The sequence below is a fragment of the Pseudorca crassidens genome, chromosome 5 (assembly GCF_039906515.1).
Source record: "Pseudorca crassidens isolate mPseCra1 chromosome 5, mPseCra1.hap1, whole genome shotgun sequence".
NCBI lineage: Eukaryota > Metazoa > Chordata > Mammalia > Artiodactyla > Delphinidae > Pseudorca > Pseudorca crassidens.
In genome coordinates this window covers 73,050,040-73,060,188 of record NC_090300.1, presented here as the reverse complement: position 1 = coordinate 73,060,188, position 10,149 = coordinate 73,050,040, and positions in this window count along the sequence as shown.

Below are 10,149 nucleotides of genomic sequence, written 5' to 3'. Positions count from 1 at the left end.
CCCATCTAAACTCCAACAATGGATCACTTCCAACCATTCAGATCTTCTGCCTCTACGTATGGGTTGCTGATGCAGCTGCTGAAAAGCAGGCATTCGTGAAGATTGATGCCACCATAAATGCAGAGAATCCAATCCCAGCTGCTCTCTCGATCCACGGTACTCAGCAGTTCCTAGTCAGTCCCCTTCATCATTTCCCTTGGCCATTTCTCCAAACTGTCACCATTCTCCACTGGCTTCTAAATCCCACTTTTTGGTTGTAAAATAGAACTTTGCTTCTTATTTCACACTCCTCAGACTTCCAACCTTACCCCCTCATTCTCATTCTCAGCACAGGAAATTCTCTCCTACTACACAGGAGGAAAAAAAAAAAAAAAAAAAAAAAGAAAGGAAGGAAGGAAGGAAGGAAGAAATGAAAGATAGAAACTCTATCCACTTCCTGCCACCAAATCTATGTCATCTATACTCCATTTTCTCTGGTCTTCATATTATATATAACCTATTATATAATATGATCTCCAAGGCCAAGTACGAACATATATATGTATGTGTGTGTGTGTGTGTACGTTATATACATAGAATGCATATGACTATGTGTCTCTGGCTCCTCACTTTGTCAGAAATTTTATTCTATCGGTACTGAAATTTCTTTATTAATAGTGCAAGTTCTTCAAACTTTTTTTCACCCTGGTTGATCAATCTCACTAGCTTTGAAACATGCTCAAATCTCTCTGAACCCTACATTCTCCTTAATATGACTACAATTACATGGAATTAAATCCTATGTACAGAAAAGGGCCTGGAACAGAATGTAGTAAAAAGTGTTTGTAATTGTGTTTCCGTAGGACTATGGGTGATGCATTAATTGATTTAAATTCTACTCATCACAATTCTAAAAAATTATATAATTAGCATTTAATACTTTCATAAGGTATTGTTTTTTGTAAAGAGTATGACTTTTCCTAACTAAACCAGTGTATTGGTTTTTATATCCAGCCAATCCAGTTGATGAGTGCTAAGTCGCTAGTACTTCAAGGTTTAAGCCGTCTTGCCAGCTCCGAGCGCCCTCTTCTGGTAAAATGTGGGTACAACAGACAAATAAACGGAATTTACAGTTTGGTGAAGGTTAGAAAACACCAATTCGTATTGATCAATCATTTTGTTTTCACTTGCATTATTGTATGAGCTAGTTAACATGTTAAAATAGGACTCCCCCCTGTCTCCGTTTGAACTGAGGTATGTAATAGATCTGTGCTGTCTGTTAAGAGGAGCCACTAGCCACGTGTGACTCCTGAACACTTGAAATATACCTAGTTTGAACTGACAGGCCTTGTGAGTGTAAAATACACACCTTCTTTCAGAATTTATTGTGGGAAAAAATTAAGCTTAAAAAAATTAAGGTTTGGGAGGCTCTCAGCTATTTTTTCGTGAAATAAACTCTCTGCTCTCTTCTCCTTCTGTGATACCCATTACCCTAATGTTGCCCTTTCTAAAAGAGTCAAGATTGTTTTTAGAGAATTTCCTCATATTTTTAGATCTTAATTATCTTTTCCCTTCTACCTGTCTCATTTCTAGATTTCTATTTCAAGCTCACTATTTCCCTCTTCCATATGCCCTGCTTTATTTCCAATGCTTTTAAATGCATTCTTCATCTCATTTATTGAGTTCTTTAGCTCCAGAATATCTGTTTGGTTCTTTTTTAGAATTTCAATTTCTTTGGTAAAGTATTACTTCTGTTCACTAATTTTATTCCTGAGCTCATGAAATTGCCTCTCTTAGTTTTCTTGTAGTTTGTCAAGTTTCTTCATGACAGCTATTTTGAACTCTCTAACAGATTCAAAAAGTCAGATATTCCATGACTTTAAGTTTGGATTCTGAAGAATTGTCATTTTCTTTTAGTGATACAGTGTTATTGTGGTGCCTCATGGTGTTTGATGAGTTGTTCCCTTGCTGGTGCCTTTAAAGCAGTGAACATGTTTCTACTTTAGATAAAGCTTTTTTCCTAACTTGAATCTAAAGATTCAACAGATTAGAAATTAGAGGCCTTTCTTTTATTTCTCAGTAAGTGGCACTATAGCCTAACATTTTGGCTTCCCTTATCTGAGCTGTCTCTGGTTGTATTTGAAAGCCCTCACTTTCCAACCCTCCACCACCTCTGTCAGAGGTTTCACCAAGTGCTCTTATTATCACTGCTTTTGTGCCCCTGGGATTGTTGGTGCCTTGCTGCGGCTGGTGTTGCTGGCATTGCTGCCTGGGGCACTAGGATGGTGGGCACTTCTGCAGCGTTCAAGATCTTCTGAGTTGCAGGCTCTGCCGCCACAGAGAGAGAGAAATGGGGAGAGGGGAAGCCAGGGTCATGGGTGCCTCTGCCTTGTCCGGTGTTATCGGGTTCCTGGATGCCACCACTGCAGGCAACCGTCAGGGGGCTGGCGTTGTGTGCACCGCCTTTCCTGCTGATCCTGGGTTCTCTGGGGCTTCAGGCTCAGCTGCCATGGCCAGGGGACCAGGATTGCAGGCACAGCCTCCACTGTTCCCATGGTTTTTGTCTCCTGTATCTGTTCCACCCATCTTTAAATGTACAGGTATGTGGAATTATCTGGCATCCTGGTATGTTGGACAGAGGCGCCTTTTTTGAGTTGTGGATGTTTTACTGGTTGTAGATTGAAAGGGAGGGACAAAGGAAACATCTCACTCTGCCATGATGCTGACATTGTTCTCCCTTGTTCTTTTATTCTTTATCCTATAAAAGCTTCCCGCCTTCCACCCCATTCTGCAGTTCTCTGAAAGAAGACTCCACTTCATAGTTCGCCCCCTTAGTTTGTTAGTATCACCTAAATTGTCTTCTTTAATCATTTCTTAACACTCTGCATAGTAAATGGGGATCCCAAGAATGTCAAGGTTGGAGAGAGCTTTAGGAGCCCTCTTTCCTTTCCATTTGTCAATTTACTCAACATAGAAACTTCTACGTTGAGCTCCTACTATGTGTCAGGCACTCTGCTAAGCAAGAATAAGATGCAGTCCTAACCAGGGTTATATGTGGTTAGAAATCACTATTTCCCAGTGTAGCCCACTTCACCTTGAAAAATATTTCATTTTAGAAAGATTCTGTTTACATCTAAATAGAATTACAAAGGAGCCTGTATGTTTGGAGAAAGTGAGTTTATAGTGGTTGGAGCATAGTTTAATGAATAACTTGCTACTTCCTGAGGCAGCCTAACAGCTTTAACTGTTAGAAAAGTTCACTTGTCCACTTTGTCAAAATCATCCTGGTAACATGAAGACTGCAAGTTTATAAAATATTCCTCTTTTTCGCCAGTAATATTTTTACCGAGGTTTGACTTTTCTGATATTTATCACAGCTTTATTTTCGTTAGTGTTTTCATGGAACTTTTTTGTTTGCTTTTTGTGTTGTTTTTTTTTTTTTACTTTCAACATTTCTGTATCATGTATTTTAAATATTTCTTATAAGCACCATATAATTGGGTTTTCTCAGTCTGACAATCTGTGTCTTTTAATTGGAACATTTAGTCCACAAACACTTAATATAACTACTGAAATGTTTAGGTTTGAATTTACCATCTAACTACTGGCTTTCTACTTGTTTCACTTTTTCTATGTTCCTTTTAGATTGATTATATTTTTTTATTCCATTTCTCTCACTATTATCTATCTTAGTAGTTTTACATTATTTTACCACTCTTTGTTGTTATAATAAAGATTACAGCAAGCATATTTGACATATCAAAGTCTAATAAAAGTTAGTATTTTTACCTCTTCCTTTACCTTGCTTCTTAGTGTGTTGTTAGACCAGCGGCATAAAAAATCACCTGGGAGCTTGTTAAAATTTAAAATCTCCAGCCCCACTCCAGACCTTTTGGTCAAAATCTACAATTTAACAAGATCCCTAGATGATTCATATATTAAAAATTTGAGAAATACTGCTTTATGACACTTTAACTCCATTTACTTTATCATAATTCATATACCATTTTGGTGTATTTTATTTATGTTTTAAACCCACAAGATACCTAATCATTGTTTTAGACAGTCAATATTCATTTATATTTACCAACAAATATATACTTTTCATTTATGTTTATTCCTTTCTGTATTTCTGACCTTTCATCCAAGATCTTTTCACTTTTGCCTGAAGTACACATACATCTTTAGTGTGGCTTTTCATAGCTTTTGTTTGAAAATTTATTTCCCTGTCATTTTTAAAACTTCATTATGGACATTTTCAAACATATATAAAAGTAGAGAGAATAGCATAATAAATCTGATCTACTCATCACCAGTTATTGATATATGGCCTATCTTTTCTTTTTTTATACTCATTTATGTCCTACCCCTGACACCATATCATTTCATCTATAAATATTTCAGTGTGTACCTCTGAAATATAAGAAATTTTTGTTTACAACACAACCCCAATTTCATTATCAGACCTAAAAAATTAACACTAAATTCTTAATATCAACAAATATCCAGTCAGTGTTCACATTTCCCTAATCACCTTATAGATTTCAGTCTGTTTTCAACTAGTTAAAAGTATTGCTTGTGTCTTACACGGTTCCCCTTCTCCATTTTCTTTACAAATATATTTTATTTTGAAGAATTTTTGTTGTTTGTTTTATAAAGTTTCTTAGTCTGGATTTTGCAGATTGCAATCTTATGTTGCTATTTAAAATTTTCCTGAATGCCCTATACTTCCTATATATTAGTAGATAAATCTAGAAACTTGGTAATTTTGTTGATAATATTGTTACTTTCATTTGGAGGGACATAATATCTAATTCTCTCTCTTTTTATGATACCAACTGTTAGTGATCATTGTGTAGATCTATTAATTCTTTGAGGGTTGCAAAATGATTCTATCATTCTATCATTTTAAAAATTTGACTATTAGCTAAAATATTCTATAAAGGGAAATTTATCATAATCAGCTATTCATTTATTCATCAGTAAGATACAAATCTTATTTTAAAAAGAAAAAAACAACAGGCAGGATAAATGCTTGATTATTCTCCATATTCACCAGTTTTCAAAATAATGAGCTGGTCCATAGCACCTGCCACAGGTGATCAGTAAGGGTTATTTTAAGGGGATAAAGATCATTTTAAATACACGGGTTTAAACATATTTTATGTCTTTCTATCCATTTCAGTTATTATCCCTATTGATGCACAAATTATCCTGTCTCTGGCTGATTGGGGATATTTTGACAAAACCTTTTCTTTGATAGCTTCTTTGCTATCTGGTAACACAAGATATTGCAGTTTCATCTTGCAAATTTAAATATCTAAAATTAGCCATTTCTCTATGAAAGTCTGATTGGGTTTTTTTTGGTAGAAAAAAAGACCACAATCTGTGCATGAAGGATGTTAATTGCTACCAGGGTGCTCTTTGTTTCTAGGTCTATTTGCTTTATTTTACTTTCACTTTTATAGTTTTCCTTTTACTTGTAAAATTTTGTTTCATCGTGATTTAAAATAAGTATCTGGTTATAACATCAAATCTACAAGATAAGGTATATCCCGTTATGTCTAGCTTCTACATATCCCCTACACATGTATTTCCTCCCTCCCTATAGCTAACTTTTAAAATTTTTATAAACATACCATTTTTTCTTATTATAAGGAAACATGCATACACAGCAGCATCCCCACACACCCCCTTTTCCAGATACGTGATGCAAAACCTTTATGCTTTCACCACCTTCCTTTTCTCATTTAAAAATATATCCTAGAAATGACTCCATGGCTGAGATTTCCCTCGTTCCTTTTGACAGCTAAATTGTACTCCACTGTTTATTACTCCTCTCGTTACTCATGAAAAGCATAGTAAGATAAATTTCCCAACATTAATCTACAAAATGACTCAGATTTGCTTTTTAAGAAACTGCCCAGAGTGATGGCAGCCAAGTGACTACGTTGGCGCCTCCAAGCTCCAAATTCTGCCACAGAAATATCTAGAAATAAGCAGAAACTTTGTCAGAACTATGGAAAACAGTCATAGGTTTACATTAACCAAGTGAACACAGAATCCAGAAAAAGTTAACTTAAAAACAGTAGAAAAGCTTCTAGGCATTTTACTCGCCATCGCCCCGCCCCCTTCTCTGGCTCAGCCACAGTTGAAGACAGTAGCCTCCATTCCCAGTTGGGGCACCCTAGTCCCTGGTTCCAAAGGAAGCAGAGCAGAATTTATTTGCAAATTATTGTGTAAATCTTTATAACTTGACTGGGGGGCTACCTGAAGGAGTGATGCAAAATCCTCATATCTGTTTTGCCTAAGCTGGAATTCACCGAGGCTAGAAAAGCAGTGGGCATCATTTGAAAACATTGCAAAGTAGATAAACCATTCAAAGAGATTACAGTTGAGACAACAGATAGCTGGTCTTAGGAGAAAAAAACGGGGAGCGAGTTTCTTTGTGAAATTGGAGCAATTAAAAGCACCCATATTTATGGAGAAATTTAGAAAACCATGCACATGCCCAGGGCAAGATGCATGCTCAGAAAAGACCTCAGAACTCAAGCTTTGACCTTGGGTAGATCTTAGACTCAGTGAAAGTCTGGCTAAGTGTTAAAGGAGGGCTTCAGAACAGAGTCAATCTGCAAAGGCTAGGAGAGATTTTTTCCTTTTCTTTTTTTTTTCACCTCTGATGTTCACGAAAATCTCCATCAGACACAAGAAATATACATAACATAAAATATGCCATTTTAGCAATAAAAGAATATACCAACTAAATAAATAAATGAAATGATGAAAAAAAAGAAAATTGCCAAAGTGATCTTAAGTTTCCCCTGGAGGAATAAATATGAAAGAATAGCCATAGACATATTTTGAAAGAGTCATCAAGGGGAAACGTCTCACTAGATGTTAATTTCATGATTTAAAATGTAGTACTAGACTAGGAACTAAGACAAAAATTTTTTTAAATGAGGAAATACAGAATTTGAATCATTACAATAGTGGCATTTCAAATCCACAGGAAATGAGTGTGTTGCTTAATAAATGACATAGAAAGAAAGGACCAACAGGGTGAGAAAATAAAATAAAGCTAAATTATATCAAAACAAACTCCAGGTGAACTAAACATCAAAACCTAAACAAAGCATAAAAATGCTAGATTAATATATAAGGAAATAGTGGAGTTTTCCACTTGTAGGAAGATGAAATAAACATACTTCTCCCTATTCTTCCCACTAAATGCAAGAAAAAACAAACAAACAAAAAAACCTTTAATGTTATATAGAAAACAAACACAAGAAGACTTAAAATGGTAGAGAAAAAAAAGATGAGGGATTTGGGGACCCCAGGAACAACATGATTTTGAGTTCCTTGGGTTTTCTTTTTGCCTTGTATATATCAGACTTGGATCTGAAGAAGCCAGGAACCTGGAAACACCAAGAGGCCCAGAAAACAAAAGGCACCAACCAAGGGCCTGCTATCTCTAGCCAGAGAACTGGGAAAGGGACAATCTGGCAAGACAGATACGTTTAGACAACAACAGTTCTACTCCAGCCAAACACCACAGAGAAAACGCATGGCTCCATGACTCCTCTTGCCAGCAACGGCCTGGTGGGACACCTAGACCTTCAGCCTTGTTAGGCTGTAGGGAGGACCCTCGACCCCCTATCATACTAGGGTGGTGTCAGAGAAGGCAGAGTAGAGAGCTGGGACTTACATCCCCAAGGCGATGAGCCATCCACCATGTCCTCTCCCTGACCACACACATACACAGTGTCAGTGGGGACCATGTGAGGAGTCTGGACCTCCTCCACACCGGGCAGCAACAAGACATCTCTCCCCTTTCTTGTTAGAATGATATAAAAGGAGGCCTTATCTCCGTTAGTCACGACTTTCAATAAACCTTGACCTAAACATCACACTTTATGTAAAAATTAACTCAAAATGGATCAAAGATTTAAATATAAAACTTAAAACTACAAACTTGTAGAAAAAAATACAAAAGAAGGGCTTCCCTGGTGGCGCAGTGGTTGAGTCCGCCTGCCGATGCAGGGGACACGGGTTCATGCCCCGGTCTGGGAAGATCCCACATGCCGCGGACCAGCTGGGCCCGTGAGCCATGGCCGCTGAGCCTGCGCGTCCGGAGCCTGTGCTCCGCAACGGGAGAGGCCGCGGCGGTGAGAGGCCTGCGTACCGCAAAAAAAATGTAAGACTAGGCAGAGTTCATAAGACTTGACACCAAAAGCATGATCCATAAAAGGAAAAATTGAGATATATCACTTGGTACCCACCTCTCCAGGCCAGAAAAGTCCACTGTCATTTACACACACATCTGCCAATGGCAGATATACCTGCAGACACACACACTCACACACACACCCCGCCCCCAGCTCTGTGTCTGAGAGTCCCCAAGGCCTGGTCAGGGATTTGAGGGCAGGTGCTTGGTGGGTCAGCCGGAAAATCTTCCTCAAAATCAGGCAGACACTGAGAGCACTGCTCGTGAGGGCACAGATCAGGAAAGGAATGACACAAAATAATCAAGTGTGGCAGGTGCACGTCACAATTCACATGACCAAAGGCTCAGGAATCGGTCAGAAATATACGTTTCGGGAGTATGAGAAGTAAGGTATATACTAGCTGGAGGTTCAAGAGTTCACAAGAATATCTAACGACCTTTCAGTGAAAGAGGGTCATAGTTGAAGCTTGGGGATAGAAAGAGACAGATTTGGTTAGAGGAACACATGTTAAGTTGAGGGCAATGTGCTGGGTGTGGAGCTAGGAGCAGAACAGCGCAGTCAGGAACACAAGATCAGCAAAGGGAACAAACACGCAGTTATAAGTTCTGGAGACTAACGTACAACATGGTGACTACAGTTAATGGTAATGTGGTATATACTAGAGATTTGCTAAGAGAGTAGGTCCCACGCGTTTTCACCACACACACCTGCACATACAGGTAACTATGAGACGCGATGGGTATGCTGCTTTGATTGAGGTAATCATTTCAGTGTATACGTACATCAAAACATCACATTGTGCACCTGAAATATATACAATTTTTGTCCAAAATAAACAAAAAAAATTTTTTTTTAAAGGACACGAGTTCAGGAATAAGGCCTTTCAAACGAATGCCTAGGAAGAGTTCGGGATTTTCCAGGCTCCCAGTAGGGCATGAGGCTCTTCTCTTCTTGAGGTATCTTAAAGGAACCCAGCACATCTTGACAGCCAGGATCCTAGAATATTCGACCTGAAGGAGTACTTACAGATTGCCAACTCTCACTGCAATGAGCTTATTAGTAGAAAGGATAAGTGGTGTTCCAAGGTCCTGAACCAAGTTCACAGAAAAGCCAGGACTAGGACTCAGACCTCCTTATTCCTGTCGATTTCCTTAGTCATTGGCTCTACTGCAGTGTTTAGTTCATGTTTGTTTAAGCACGTAACTCAGATACAATGGGGAGGAAACACGTGATCTTTCTGCCCCTTGATATGTGGGTGAAATTTCTTCAAATCCCTACCCTGTGACATGTAGTATTCCAAAGCCTTCTGAGATTTCTCTAAATTTCCAAGGAGTAGAAGGCAGCTAAGGTTCTCCCGGCTGTCTTTGAGGAGCTTTCTAGTATGCTACCTCTCCACACCACATGGCCACAGCCTGACACTCGGACCCAGCCATACCCACAAAACCCACCCAGGCATATTGGGTACCTCCTGCCACAGATTAAGAGGAGCTGCCTTAATTACATATTTAATTTTTTAATTGACTTTTAGGTATGCAAACTTTTATCCCTGGCAACTTTCACCCATTCTTTAGAAACTGAAATCAACACATCACATTTCTTCAACTAAAAAATACTGTAATGTCTGCATATCACCAGTGCTCCTTAGGTGTCTGGTAGTGATACACAGTGTAAACCTTAAACAGAGCAAACCTTAAACCTTAAACAGAGCAATTTTCCTTAAGCAAAAATTAGTTTATATGGGAAAAGCAAAGGACTTGCAATTTGGGACAAGCCAACTATGTTGAAACATAAGCAAGTCTGGAGAACAAATGGGGAGGGGTTGTTTTGAACCAAAGTTCACTGGAGGAGAATGAGATTTTGAAGTGGTGGCGGCTTCTCATTGGCTGAAGATTAGGGCAGCTTACTGTTGCCAGGTGAGAGAGGATCTCTTCCTCCTTCCTGCTGA